This window comes from Perna viridis, chromosome 3, assembly GCF_037379345.1.
Source record: "Perna viridis isolate PV_CMFRI_1.1 ecotype Kerala chromosome 3, ASM3737934v1, whole genome shotgun sequence".
NCBI lineage: Eukaryota > Metazoa > Mollusca > Bivalvia > Mytilida > Mytilidae > Perna > Perna viridis.
In genome coordinates this window covers 12,458,718-12,474,375 of record NC_142447.1, presented here as the reverse complement: position 1 = coordinate 12,474,375, position 15,658 = coordinate 12,458,718, and the positions used below count along the sequence as shown (strand labels likewise).

General features: G+C 35.5%; 1 pseudogene; it reads left to right on the top strand.

The window, feature by feature from the left end:
• The first annotated feature begins 7,678 nt into the window (after window positions 1–7,678).
• LOC148621040 (uncharacterized) lies at window positions 7,679–15,143 on the top strand (annotated as a pseudogene).
• Window positions 15,144–15,658: the final 515 nt, after the last annotated feature.

Genomic DNA, 15,658 nt, shown 5'->3' with positions numbered 1-15,658 from the left:
TTCTTGCACTCGCAATTTCAGTACTTAATATTCGCATATGATTTGCATAAATATGTAGTTGTAGGACACATAACGCTCATGCGGCAGATCCTCGCTGAGACTCGTTGGAAGACCATATAGGTCATATACATTAGCACGCTCCAATATTTATGAATATTCATTGCAAGCTGCTTAATCTGGTCCCTAAAGTAGTTCCTTGGACATAAGCGACCAAAAAATCGCTACAACATACCTTTTTAACAACATATCATACAGTACACATGTCTATGCGTGTGTTTCTTTTTCTTTTTTCTTTTTTTTTTTTTGTTCTTTGTTTTTTGTTTTTTGCTTCTATTAAAAAGGGACATTTACATTGAAAGATAAAATGATCGGTTAGCATTAAATTTATGTAATATTACCCAGTTTCCGATTCAAACATAGAACATAGGCGTTCGTTACAACTGATTATACAAAGGTCATAAATATTATCAGGACACCGATATTTATATAACGGTTACGAAAGAGTACGCAATAATATCAAAATTTTGTTTCCATTTCCTCGTTTGTCTACCATGGACTTGACTTTTTATGAGCAACTTGGCGTGTGTTTCTAGAAAAGTAGAGGACGCTTACCCTACAGGTGCACCTGGTCCATACTCCCAGTTTTTAGTGGAGTCCGAGTTGCTCATTTGCTTTTGTTACTTTGTATATATGATTTTAGTTACTTTATGTTCTTTGTTGTGTATGTCTGTGTTCCATGCCTGGTTTTCGTCCCTGGATTGCACTCTTTTGATTATCGCTATAACCTTGGTTCCCTTGATTACTCTTTAGCGGAAATCACCCGATTTAAGAGCATATATCGCATTTGTACTATTTCAGATGTTGAAAGTGAGCTAAAATCAGTTACAGTGAATATTAAACGATTAGCGACTTTAAAGACTTCAGTCTTTGATTTAATTATCATATTTACAAAACAGTTCAGTCTTCTTTACCACTAGTGTGCCTATTATATCAACACATTTGGATGTCCAACTCAGCATATAAAATACCATACAATATAACTACAGTAAAATTATAATTTAAGCTTAAACATGTAATCTAAACAAAAAAAATAGGGCAAGTGAAAGAGATTTTGTTTTCCCTAACGTTGGACATCAAAATCTGTAACAGAAAACTTAAATAAAAAAATGTTGGGCTACATCAATAAACTTTCACCAATAGTTCGTCTGGAACCATGCCAGTTCCAATGCTTGGGTACCGATGAGAAAGCTGAAAAGAAAGAAACCAACAAAAATTTAAACAACCAACACTACTTTACATGTCAACCGACTGATTTCACAGCTAACTTCTTACAAGCAGTGGCCGATACAGGGGAATTGCAGGGGGTTTGGAACCCCCTCCTTTTTATCGGAAAATTTGTCATTTTCATGCGTAAAATTGACAAAAATAAAAAAAATAATGTCCTTGCACCCCCTTTTTCTGAGCAAACCCTCCTGATACACCTCCTTTTCGAAGTGTCTGGATCTGGCCCTGTACAAGGACGTATAATCCTTATGTAGGCGTTAGCTTATAAATATTGTAATATTATCCGTGAATTTCCACAAATAAGGATATAACAACAGGACAAGTTACTTTGTTATCGGTTTATTAAAACATGTCTTAGTTGCTCTGAATGACTAGCGATCACCCGATCATGGTGTGAATATAATATTACACTTACTTTAACTCGGGGAAGTAGGTTAAAGACACACGAAATTAAACAAAATCAAAAACAAAATGAAGGATAGTTCTATAGAAACAACAAAAAGCTAACGTTTAATTTATAATTTTAAGATTTCGGGAAAGGTCAATCGGATTGTAGTTAAATAATATCGTAACGTCACATTAAAACTAATATTTGCAAGCAAAAACAAATAAATGTAAGTTGTTTTAGTTCTGCACAAACCCCTGTGACCTCGTACGAACACATCTTGCTTTTGAAGGCAGAAACCATAATTTTCTTTCACAGCATACCGACACTGTGAAACTCGTATTTTAGGCATTCATAATTAAGATAATGATTTACTCAACATATCTGATCATTCAGGCGTTTGGATTTCTTTATGAATTTTCCCTTTTTTTATGAAAAAAAAACACATTATTGTCGCCTACGCTCTTGAAATTGGCAAATATGTTGGATGTATCGATAATGAAAGCAATCGCCCGCAACATGCTCAGTGTACGCCATTTATATGTTAAAAATTAACATTTTTGTTCATGTTGAGGTTTTTTTTTATTGGTAGGGGTGGTAATTTTTGCACCAACTTTACTTGGAAAATTTCAAATATTAATTACCTGGCAGATCTGAAAGCTTAGACACTATACAAATCTACTGTATCACACAAAAGCTTGTTTAAACTACGGTATTCTGAAAAAAATATAATTACGGGTGATACAGAAGAAATTCTGAAATTCTGTAATTTCTACTTTTTACGATTTTATAGTAATTGTAACCCTATAAAAAAATCACACGCCTGAATTATTCAGATATTTTGGGCAAATAGTTATCTTTTAAATTATGAATGCCTAAAATACGAGTCTCACAGTGTCGTTATGCTGTGAATGAGAATTATGCTTGATACTGAGACCTTTTTTTTCGGGGAAGGGGTTAAATTTTAAAACATTTAAAAAAAAATCTTTCTTGAAAATCAGTTAATGGTGGTTTATTAATTCAGGAAATTTAATTTCTATCGAATGATTCAAAATTTGAGACTTTTTAGTCGAGTAATAGCTTGTAGAGTCGAAGTTATGCGACTTTTTTTTATTTTTATTATTATTTTTTGTTTTGGTTGTATAAATTCTGACTACGAAAATCGCCACAAGTCACCAACAGAATCCAAGAAGTATCAGTTGTGATAATATTGAACGTAAATAACAAATAAGCTATTTTTTTACAAAAGAATAAATACCCTAGGGTGACTGGATAGACTATCCAAGTGTATTTCGTTCAGTATTTTTCTAATCGGCGTTGTGACGTCTATTTTGCCTTTAACAGACTGATTTGAAGTTTACACCGGATCGAAAAGTTCCGAGGTCACACGTCATCATGAATTTTTTATCCACATCACGTAAAGAAGAAACCACATCACGTAAAGAAGAAATCACTGCACGTAAAGAAAAGAAAATGCACATAAAATATTTAGAGATCGACATAACGTAAAGATGAAACGACCTCACGTTATAAGAAAACCAATGCACGTAAAGATAAATCTACATAATGTAAATATATGTTGACATAACGTAATCATAAAACGACAGAACGTAAAGTCGAAATGACAGAACGTAAAGACAAAACGACATAATGTAAAGATGTTCCTACATAACGTAAATACAAAATGACCACATGTAATTATAAAACCACAGCAAGTAATATAAAATTGACAACACGTAAACAAATGTGTATCTCATCAGACAGTTAAGGCGTTCCATACAAATCAATATTATCATGCTTGATTGGTTTTTTGACACCTTGACTTAGCAGCTGAAGCTGTCAAAAGGAACACACTTACTTAAATTAAAGAGGAAAGAGCCGAAATGAGACAAGAGCTTGTATGGAAAGTATGGTTAATTTAGAAGTGTTGTACCGAAGATTCTTGAAAATGAATTCAGAGAAGTTGGAAAATCCTGATTTTATTTATAGAACTTGCCATATTGATGCAGACAAAAAGAGAAGAGCATTTAGTGCAATTCCTGTTTAGAGGGCCAAGGTTTAACAGCAGCCCAAGTCAAAATATGGGTTTTGTTTACATTGTAAATAATTGTTCACGAATTTTGACCTCATGAACTGTGATGAACTATATTTATGCTTTAATTTAATATTTTCAAAATCTTTCGTAACTGAATAATATACTTGTCTTAATTTTTGATAATTTTTTTTTCAATGTTCTAATGAAATTTGAAAGTTTTTTTTTTTTGGCAATTTTAAAGTCCATTTTTAAAAAGATATCTTTGAAAGAGTAATCAAGGGAACCAAGTTTATAATGGTAATCAAAAGAATGTAATCCAGGGACAAAGACCAGACATGGAAAACAGACATACACAACAAAGAACATAAAGTAACTAAAGTAAAATATTCAAAGTAACAAAAGTAAATGAGCAACTTGTACTTCACTAAGACTCGTGCAGGTCCGGGTGTCAGAAGAATAGGCCTACAGCAGCGCTAAGCTTGTCCTAGAAGGCGACTAAATAGTGCCCAGAACCTTAGCCGGGGACTAGGGCGCTATGCCCACAGAGCAACTGGATTGTGTGCCTCAGGTGGTGGAATGGGGTACCCCTGGTGTGTTACATGCTGGGGTTGTCAGGCTATAATACGGAAAACCTTACCGCAAACCATAGTGGTGCACCGTGTTGGAAGAGATGCCACGTTCCTCGCACGTTAAAGAACCCTACTGTGGTATTCTCCCGGAGTAGGAACCATAGGGCTCTGCCACAAGAGGCTAAATTGTCCGACCCCACCCACCTCTCCCTATTTCCAGTGGCAATCAAAATTTGTCGACCCTATTATCCTTGTGTCCCATCCCATTTGTCATTTCATCATCATTTCATGTTCATCGCCTGAATATAGCTGAAATATTGCTGCTCGGGCGTTAAACCCAAAATCAAGGTTGACAACAACATGATAAAGAAATTGATGCATATATGTATATGGATATGGTAAATATGTTACCACCGCGATGATAAATGTCGGCTAAAGTGAATGTTAGGAGTCTGAGTGAACTATTATGTAGAGGCGGATCTTGGAGCATCAGGATTTAAATCTCCATTTAGCAGGAAAGAAATGTAAAATTCGCACAATATTTTGGCAAAAATGAGCAAATAATGGCCATGGAACCCATTCAAAATTTCTGGATTTACCCAAGCCTGATTCTGGTTGCTTTTGCCAAATATGCATTGTATTCTGCATGACAACAATGAATAATAATTATAATCTACGGAGGCGGATCCAGGGGGTGCAGGGGGGGTGGCACCCCCTTTTTATTGGAAATTTTGTTGTTTTCATGAGTGGAATTGACAAAAATGGCAAATATATGTCCTAGCACTCCCCTTTTTCTGAGGAACCCCAACTGGAACACCTTCTTCTCAAAGTGTCTGGATTCGTCCCTGTTCTACTTAATGTGTTATAAACTCCAACCATATTATCCAACAGATACAAGAAAGATGTCCTATTAAAGGCTACAATCAAGATATAATAATTGCTTGTGACATATGAAATGCACCTAGTTTAAGTGAGTGGTGGATCTAGAGAATCACTTTTTTTTATAAACATGTACAAATCTTTAAATTAGTGCACGCATTCACACACAAAAATACATTATTTTCTTTTTTTGCAATTTGCAAATTTAGAAGCCCCCCCCCTTTCACTGCGGACTATACCAACAGCCTTTGTATGGACCCAATATGGTAGGTAAAAAATCAAGAATGCATGTCGTAGACTAATTGTTCGTTATCTCAATTAGGATATTTCTATATTTTTATCACTAGAAACGGACATACAAACTTCAACTTGGAGCAACATTGACCAAATAAACTAAGCGAGATAACGCAAACTAAAATAACGTATTTTTCATTTCATTTAGCTCATTATCATTTAAAGACAGTGTGTTTAAATTTACTTTGAGGCATAAGTTGTTTGCAAATAATCGAACTTCACTCAAAAAGCGACACAATTGGATTCTTTCTTTACTGAGGCCAACGGATCTGTATAATGGCCCTCGGACATCTATTTTCTGTTACAGAGCTTTCCCGAGAAGCCAGCACCCACAACCATATAACAGGACAGATTTACATTAACATTACCTGTTGAATATTCTGGTTTTTATTTTTAGTGATATGTTTGTATTATTCCATATTGGTTTTAATACACAGAACATCTGCCTGGTCTTTCCTATCCTTGTATTGATGCTTTCATCTGCTTTACCATTTGATGTGGCAGCCAAGAAAGTTTGAGTGCTGAATGTATTCAATGTGTTGTTAGTTATTTGTAAGAGGTGTGAGGTCATCTGCAGAAAGTAGGTCTTTGAGGTCAATTTATTCTATTTTTTATTGTCTGTCACGACCCAATCGATGACAACAAGGAAGAGCAAGGGTGAAAGCAAAAAGCCTTGTCTCAAGCTGGATGTAACTCTAAAACAGAACAGACCTGCTATACATAGCAAAATACTGCATCACATGAAGGTGTCATAATTATATTGAGGAAGCAATCATAATCAATATGGTTCTCGACTTCGATGGGCCTTCCCAGAAGAAATGAATATAAGTGTTCCACAACACACAGTTGGTAAACATTTCCAACCGAAAATGTTTCCCACCACATTCATTTTAGAGCTCCACACTGAAGATTTTGCTTTAATAAATCATCATCATTCAGCAGTTGTGTTACCCAAATACTAAAGTCATCGCTACCTGGTGTGTAAAAATAGTACGACGAAAAATACAACCTGAGAATTATGATTACTTTAACATAGTCACATGTTGTTTACAAAGCACCTTATGAACTTCAATAAAACATTAAGAAAATCAAAGACTTGAGTCTTCAAAGTCGCTAATCATCAAATATTCTCTGCCACTGGTTTTGGCGAAATGGCACGAATGCGATATGCTATAAAATCGGGTAACTTCCGCTAAAATCTTGGTTCCCTTGATGTGATTGCATACTTTTTCGAAACCGTGATAACCCGAATGTTTTCAATTACCCGAAACCAGATTAAACAACTGGCAATGGCTATACATAGATATCGAGGGTCCTGATACTATATATGACCTATATATAGCCAATTGTAACGAGCCCCTAAGTTTGAATCGGAAACTGGGTAATATTACATAAATTCAATGCTTACCGATCATTTCATGTCGCAGTTGTTTTTGTGAGAATCGTTGAGCTCCAGCAAGGGAATCAGCGTATTGGTAGCAGTTTCTTAAAAGTGTAAAATTCTCGCTTTCAGTCTACACTAATGATTTTAATTTGCCAAATCTACTAAAGGTACATGTAGGTCACTGTAGAATAACCCAATTAGAATGTATATGTAGTAATTTGGTGTTTCAATGAAATGATGAACTACTCGGTATCTTTATTAATTATTGTTTATTATGATTGTCCTTATCATACATTTGGGTTGACAAAAAAAAATCTAATAGTTCTCCAATACCACTAGCCTAACACTGCACAACATTCAGTAATGATGGAGAAATGTTCAACCTCTGAGGCATCCGTTTCCCGATCGATTGTCTTTCTTCGTTCATTTTACGATGTATCAGTGATTGCAAATATGAAAATTAGTCAATTTATCTGCATATGTTTTTTACGTAACTCGATAGACATTGAGGGAGCGACGTCAATCAAATCAGCCAGGTCTTGGTAGATTTCATACCTTGATAACGAGAATAGGTATTGTGTATATGTCAAAGAGATAACAACTCTACTGGAACGAAAATGTCAGTCCAAGACCACCATTTAGTCTTCAATGAACGACCAGGAAACCCTCATACCACAGGACAGACCCCAAAACATCATTACACACAGGTACCGCGAAAGAGTTGCCCCTATATACTCAAGCATCATAATGCACAATGGGACACAGCTCATTGTGCCTAATTGACATAAACATGTAGGTTTCACGAGAGTTACTTCCCCTTATTCATTATCCGGTTATTAATAGTAAGCATGTCTAACCTGGAAGCCTGGGTAATGTTTTCGTTCCGAAAGTTTCTCTCAAATATAACCCCGGGTCACCAGTGACGTCTTCTGCCTTTTGATTGTTTGAGCGAATATGACGTTATTTTATTTACTTTTATACATTCCAATATTCAAATTTAAAGAAAAATACGTTAAAATATTTTTTCCAAATTACCTATATCATCTTTCAATATAAATGCACAATCATATAGTTAATTAAGATAATCTCATCTTTGTTTTTATTTTATTTCATAAGAGGCAATTTACTCATATATTGTGCATATCGGTCGCTGGTGACCTGAGCCTATATTTTCCGATCCTAGGGTCGCTTACGATATTGACCAGGGAACCAGATTATACGCAAGTCTTGATGGAAGCATGGGTGTCAGTCTTCCACGTATTTGTGTATTTTTTCTTTCGAGATGGACAATAGAAGGGAATGTAAAACTCCTAAGCATTTGCAAGATTTTATATTGCCGACTAAGCCACCTGCTAGGAAATTAATTCTTCCAACAAACATGGCATCCGGCGGCACTCGTAATACGATTGACACTTCAACACCAAAGGTCGACAGTGAAGCTTCTGGTGGCGCTCGATCAAAAATTTCAGGTGGTTTGGATTGAAGTACCGATGGATAGAACTATTGAAGATCTCATACACTGCAGAATAAACAGTTTGAACATGACTTTTTGTTAAAGAAAAATGCCCTTCTGAAAGAACGCAAACATACTAACTCTGAGCAGCCGGATATCAGTGAAAGTTTGATTAAACGTCCAGCCTCAAAGGACAAAACTGTGACAAAAGGTAACCATGTGGAAATACCAACCTTGAAAAACTTAATTGTTTGAGTCTGGTAAAGTACGTGACTCCGCTAAATTGTTGACTTAAAAGTTTCTTACTGCTAACGAGTCCTCAGATTCTTCAGATTCGGGATCGGAGTCAACGGACGATGGTGAAGACAAGGACAGTGGCGTAGCACCATTAAAGCAGTGTAAGCAAGTGACTTTTCTTTTATAGTTTTTTTCAACCTTGGCTTTACATTTACATTAATTTGCTTGTAACAATCACATCTGGAATTAATATTAATCCCTATTAAACATTCGATAATTTAAATGTAACTGTGGTGTTAAGTTTTGTCAATGGTGCATGTTCACCTGGAGATTGACATTAATTTCGACATAGTGATTAATACCTTTGCCTCTGATGGCAACCGCAAAATACAACTTTTATTCCCATATTAGTGTCAGGACATCGTATCAAAACGTATAGCAAATACTGTCAGTAATGCATTTGTTTTCGATTTCATGTGTGTGGGTTTATGGTTATTTGAGGTCGAGAAATGTTTTATATTTTTTTCCCTATTTATTCTCTGTTCCTAGATGTCTATCTGTATTATCATGTCTTGTATTCAAGTGTGGTATTCTTGGTTTAATTTTGTTAAAAAAACAACAAAAGAACAAAACAAAAACAAAAATCAAAAACAAATCAAAGCTGACTGTGATTGTTTTAACTTTTTCACCTTCCTCTAAATACTTAACAAATGGATGGTCAAAACTGTTAACATATTGAAAAAAATGTTCCAATATTCGAATTTGAAAATTATACTCAGCTTCTGGGGGGAGAAATTTCCTTTTCCTGAATTGAAAGATTGAAAGAAGTATTGCGTTCAGTAGAGAGAGAGGTCATAAAAATGGACCAATTCGTTTTCCGAGGAACAGGGCCGTACATTTGTGAGTCCTTTAGTGTCTACTTCAAAACAGACCGGAGTTCTAGAGAGACCCACCACACGTAATCCTATTTGTGGTACATATCAAGCAGGAAATTGTTCGTCGGATCACTTTGGTTCTTATGACGATAATAAGCTTCTACATGTATGTGGAAAATGTGCGCGTGAAGGGAAAGATCCGTCAATCAAGCACCGGCCGAGGGACTGTACTAGTCAGAAATGATAGCCGAATTCATTGCTTCATTTCAAAGATTCTACTGACATTTCCTTTGTGTCCTCTACACGTGTAGGTGGGTTTCGTTCCTCGAGTGTTCAGGTGCGTTTTCCTCTGTGAATACAGGTGCGTCAAATATATATATTTCTGTGCCGATATCCCCCCCTGCGGATGAGGCAGGTGTGTGTGAACAAATGAACGATATAAAATATTCCCATGCTTTAGAGGTTGACGTGCGCACTAAATAAGTACCTACAACTATGATTTATGATGTGCATATTTATGATAATATCCCCTGTAATTTGTCAGGTGAGCCTCTTGTTTCTGAGAAATCCTCCCTTGTTCTTTCAGGTGTATTAAGTGATTATTTGTGTTTGCAATCTTTGTTTTGTTGCACTGTTTATGATATTGATTTTTCTAATGACAATGTCATACATGTAAATGAATGTGGATTGTTTTGTTACTTTGTATGTATGATTTTAGTTACTTTATGTTCTTTGTTGTGTATGTCTGTTTTCCATGTCTGGTCTTTGTCCCTGGATTGCATTCTTTTGATTACCGCTATAACCTTGGTTCCCTTGATTACTCTTTAGCAATGTTGACAATGTATCAATGTATTTTTGTTTTACCAAAACCGCAGGTTCAGTTGATTTTAACTATCCTTTTATTGAACTATTTAATCTCGATATTAGGAATGATACTTTTTGTGAAATGACATGTAATAATTGTTCACAGGTACATTTGTTTTGTTTGTTTGTTGGGGTTTAACGCCCGAGCAGCAATATTTCAGCTATATTCAGGCGATGAACATGAAATGATGATGAAATGAAAAATGGGATGGGACACAAGGATAATAGGGTCGACAAATTTTGATTGCCACTGGAAATGGGGAGAGGTGGGTAGGGTCGGGCAATTTAGCCTCCTGTGGCGGAGCCCTATGGTTCCTACTCCGGGAGAATACTACAGTAGGGTTCTTTAACGTGCGAGGAACGTGGCATCTTTCCCAACACGGTGCACCACTATGGTTTGCGGTAAGGTTTTATATTATAGCCTGACAACCCCAGCATGTAACACACCAGGGGTACCCCATTCCACCACCTGGGGCACACAACCACAACCCAGTTGCTCTGTGGGCATAGCGCCCTAGCCCCCGGCTAAGGTTCTGAGCACTATTTAGTCGCCTTCTACGACAAGCTTAGCGCTGCTGCAGACATATTCTTTAGACACCCGGACCTACACGGGGCGTTCACAGGTACATAAATATGTTGTTGCGTCAGGTCAACCTAATTTTGCACGTTGTAGAATCCCTGTTACGTCTAGTTTTAACGTTTTATTGGAAAAACAGTTGTTACAAGATTATTATGACAAAGTGATTGTCTAATTTTTGAGATATGGCTGGCCTTTGTATTATACTCGAGATAGACTGCCGGACCACCCTATTCGTAGGAATAATGATCAATCTCCGTTTGTGCTTTATATTGACAGATATTTAGCCAAAGAATTGACCCTTGGTGCGATTTACGACCCGTTTGATACCAACCCGCTTTGTTGTACATTGACACTGTCACCTTTATTCACTACCTAAAGGAAAAAATGATCAGAAATTAATTGTTTATTGCTGACTTGGTGGGTTGTCTTCTATGAACGATGGCATTCCGCAAGATACATTTTTGAACGGACCTTAAAATTGTGTTATCCAAGACATGAAGAATTCGTTTCGTTGTTGGTAAAACGCGAACGCCTTTGTGTGATGTGGAAATTGGACTTATCTCGTCCATTTAGACAGTTAGTACACGTAGACCCACATGATTTTCATTTACAGGGTTACGAATGGAAGGGTAAAAATTATATTGACAATCGCTTAATTTTTGGGTTGAGGTCACCACCTCAGGCATGTCAACGGATTACTAATGCCGTACCGTTTATGTGGCGGAAAAGCGGAATTCATACAATTAACTATGTAAATGATTTTGGCGGAGCAATTACCGCATCGTCCGCGGAAATTGACTATACATTTGTTAATTTTTTTTTTCGGAAGTAAGGCTTGGATGTTAGCGAAGAAAATGTTGTGCACCTACTAATGTATTGACATTTCTGGCAAGAGTAATCAAGGGAACCAAGGTTATAGCGGTAATCAAAAGAATTTAATCCAGGGACAAAGACCAGACATGGAAAACAGACATACACAACAAAGAACATATAGTAACTAAAATCATACATACAAAGTAACAAAAGTAAATGAGCAACTCGGACTCCACTAAAAACTGGGAGCATGGACCAGGTGCACCGGTAGGGTAAGCGTCCTCTGCTAGTTCTGTGAATATGACCACCCGCATTACAGATGTTAAATTAAAAGAGGCAAACAAACTCTTGCTTAAATTATGGTTAAGAAATATTGCACGAACCGACAGTTACAAGAAGTCATCGGGAAGTTAGCTTTTATTTCGGAATGTGTACGCAGCGGTTGGTTGTTTATTTCTCGTTTGCTCAAGACATTGCGAAAACATCGCTTTAATCACTTCGTGTTCATTTAAAAGAAGAATTCAGACGAGACATACGATGGTGGATTTGTTTCTTGCGTGAATGCAATGGCTTTAGTATTATTCCAGATATAGACTGGTCAGCACCCGATGCTGTTATCTCATCCGACGTAATATTATTGACATTTAAGTTTATTATATACAGAAATTGAAGTTTAAAGTGTGGAATATGAACTGTGTTATGATTTATTATTATTTATACGTATTATTTTACTTCCAGATATTGAGTACAGGCGAGCTGTTTTGTGAAAGAGGTTAAACACGTTAAAGGGGCTGCTTTTCGTCCAGGAACTTTCTCAAACCTTAAGAGTCAGTTCAATGCCTACCATATATTTTGTGTGTATTATCGCTTCCAACCCATTCCCTGCACACCTGATATTTTATCAGCCTATGCCTGTGTTCTTTTTAGCTAAAAGTTTACGTAGTTGATCATCAGTGAGGAATTACTTGTCTGGACTTAAGACCTGGAGTCAGTTAGTTGCTTTGTCTGTGGAGCCTTTTGCTTCTACTGATTCGAAATTAATGTAACAGGTGATTTTTTATTCTTTTATTCTATTCATAATTTGCAATTCACAATAAAAGCACTGAAACAATAATAAAGAATAGTTAGTGCTATTTAACAATAAACATGTAAAATATGTTAAATTATCAAATCGTAGAGAAAGTATAGGATTCTCTATCATAGTATACGATACCAGTTCAACACATACATGTATAATACGCTATTTCAAAGACTTTTACATTAGGTTCAAAATAGTTACTTTGTATTCTGAACTTAACATGAAACATACCAAAAATAAAATGCACGTCTTTCGTAAATGCATCTCGTTACCAAATACAGCAAAAAATACGGATTTACTTTTAAATATAGGCGAAATAAAGAAATAATGTATAATGTAATTAAAATAAAACAGAACTTAACGATATTCTAGCGACTTTAACTAGAATTACTTATAAAAAACAGACAAAATGGTAAAAATATTTATTTACATGAAGTACATACCCTGCACGAGATGCAAATGCTTTGTGAATAACAACTATTTCAACTTGCATTTGTAATATCCACCTAAAGAGAACAAATGATGGATTCATAAAAAATGAGGTAAAATGAAATGAATACACTATATTAAATTCATAAAGTAATTTAATGTTAAAATAAACAAACTCATTCTCAATCATCTTTATTTGCGGCAGTCGATATATTCAACTATTTACACATTGACCCTTTATAAATAGATCAAAATGAATTTAGAGCTTTTACGGGAAATTCCTTTGGTACCACTGCCGATTTAAGTTTTAAACTAGTTTAATACCATACGCACACAGTAACACGCACTTTTCATACGCCAATTGGGCTTTTAAACTCATTCATTCATTCGTAACAATTACACAGAAGAAATGCGTATTAGTGAGGTTAAAGATGTTTAAGTAAATGCACTAACCGTAAATATAGAAATGATCTCCAAACTAGACTGGCAAATTTCAATAAGCACTGTACACTGAACAATGTCGACAGTTCGAAGACAATACCAAAACTGAACAAATGAAACCAGCCGAAATTAGAAAAATGACCCTTCATACTGACCCGTGAAAACGACCAATAGAAACCCATGAACTTAGACTACCGCTAAAAGAAATAGGTATTAAATTGTTATGTACTAATCATACAAGTATATGCAATAAAAACAAATAATATAAATACAAGTACAATGCTACGGAAATAAAAATCATTTTTAAAACATACAAACCATAAAGTTTAACTCTGCCACATTAACTTTGGGAGGTCTTGGTCATAACAACCAGCACATGCCTGTGTCCAAGTTACCTTTGTTACCTACCGATCTGATTCGTATAGTAAAATTATTAGATATTTACGATCGCGTTGATGTCTGCTTATGATTTTTTTTTTTTTATGATTTGCATATTGTGGTATGATTAGAGCCTCTAACTTAATAAGTAAAACTCCGAAATCATTCAATCCAAGAGAGAAACTCGTACGGAAGTCTGTAATAGTATAAGAATTTGGCTTGTTACTTTTGTTGAACTGGTCTAAAACGAGACAAGAGCATAGCTATACCCATCAGATATCTCTTTGTAAATCTATTGAACCTTTATTATGCCCTGTTGGTGCATATGATTACTTAGTTTCGTTGATTCCAGGAGGTCAGGACGACCCCGTATATGCCATTTCCGTCAATCGTATTCTCGTTGCTGTTTCCAAGCCTGTGTTGAACTCACATTTTAAGGAGATGCTTGTTCTTGTTGATCTTGATCCAGCCTTATACATGCATTCATTCCACTCACTTTGGTACGGGGGTGCTACGCTGGCTGCTAAGGCAGTTACACCCGAGATTTGTTTTGAAATACTACGGGGACTGGCGTTCTGATTGTTTTCAAACCTATATTTAACAGGCAAGTGAATATGTACCAAATAACCTTAGCTATGAATTCCTTGATTCCCGTTAATTTTCAGTTATTTATCTATTTGTATTTCCTTCGCATCCCATTTGTTGTATTCCATTTCTTTCCCTTGTTCTGTTTGGCGACTTCGTTTTGGTTTTAGGTGCTTTCATGACATTGTGTATTATTTGTATGTTGTGTTATTTAGTTAACAAGAAAGCACCAGTTTCGCCAAACAGAACTAGTTGTCAATTGTGCACAATGTGACACAACTCATTCTGCTTAATTGACATATACATGTAGATTTTACGAGAGTTACTTCCCCTTATTCATTATCAGGGCAATAATAGTAAGCATGTCTTGAAGGAAGCATGGTTGTCAGTCTTCCACATATTTGTATATTGTTTTTCCTTCTCTTTTTTGTGTGCTGTTTTTTTTATAGTTATTGTCAGTGTATATTGGATTTAGGTGCTTTCATGACAATGTGTATTATTTGTATGTTGTGTTATTTAGTTAATAATAAAACACCAGTTTCGCAAAACAGGACTAGGAATTGTCAATTCAAAATAAATTAAAGGTGAAAAAGAAACAAGACATGCAGAGGCAAGAAATTCCTGACTTCAGACAGGCGCAAAAAATGCGGCGGGGTTCTTTTGCATGATTTAATGTTGTTTAAGTTCCTTATTCAAATGTTGATTATGTAAGATGTATCATTAACTCTTTTGTAATGACTTAAATTTATCCTTGTACATCATGGTAAAGTGATAAATTGACCTCTGATTTCTGTTGAATTGATTTTGATTCTTAAACAATAAAAAGAAATGTTTTCATGACATAAAGCAGGACTATATTTGAGTTGATTTACAATTTATTAAAATAGTATTACATGTATTATTATAATTATCATGGTTTAAGGAGATAGACCTAGAGTAAGGACATCTTGAAATCAGTGATATATTTGAATCATATTCAACTTCACCAAAAGCCTTTCAAGCTGTTATTTGAAACAGAATGAAATCAATCCAAGTTACTTAAATACTTACATGAGATTGATATAAAGAGCCTAGATACAAACGTCCCAATGATTT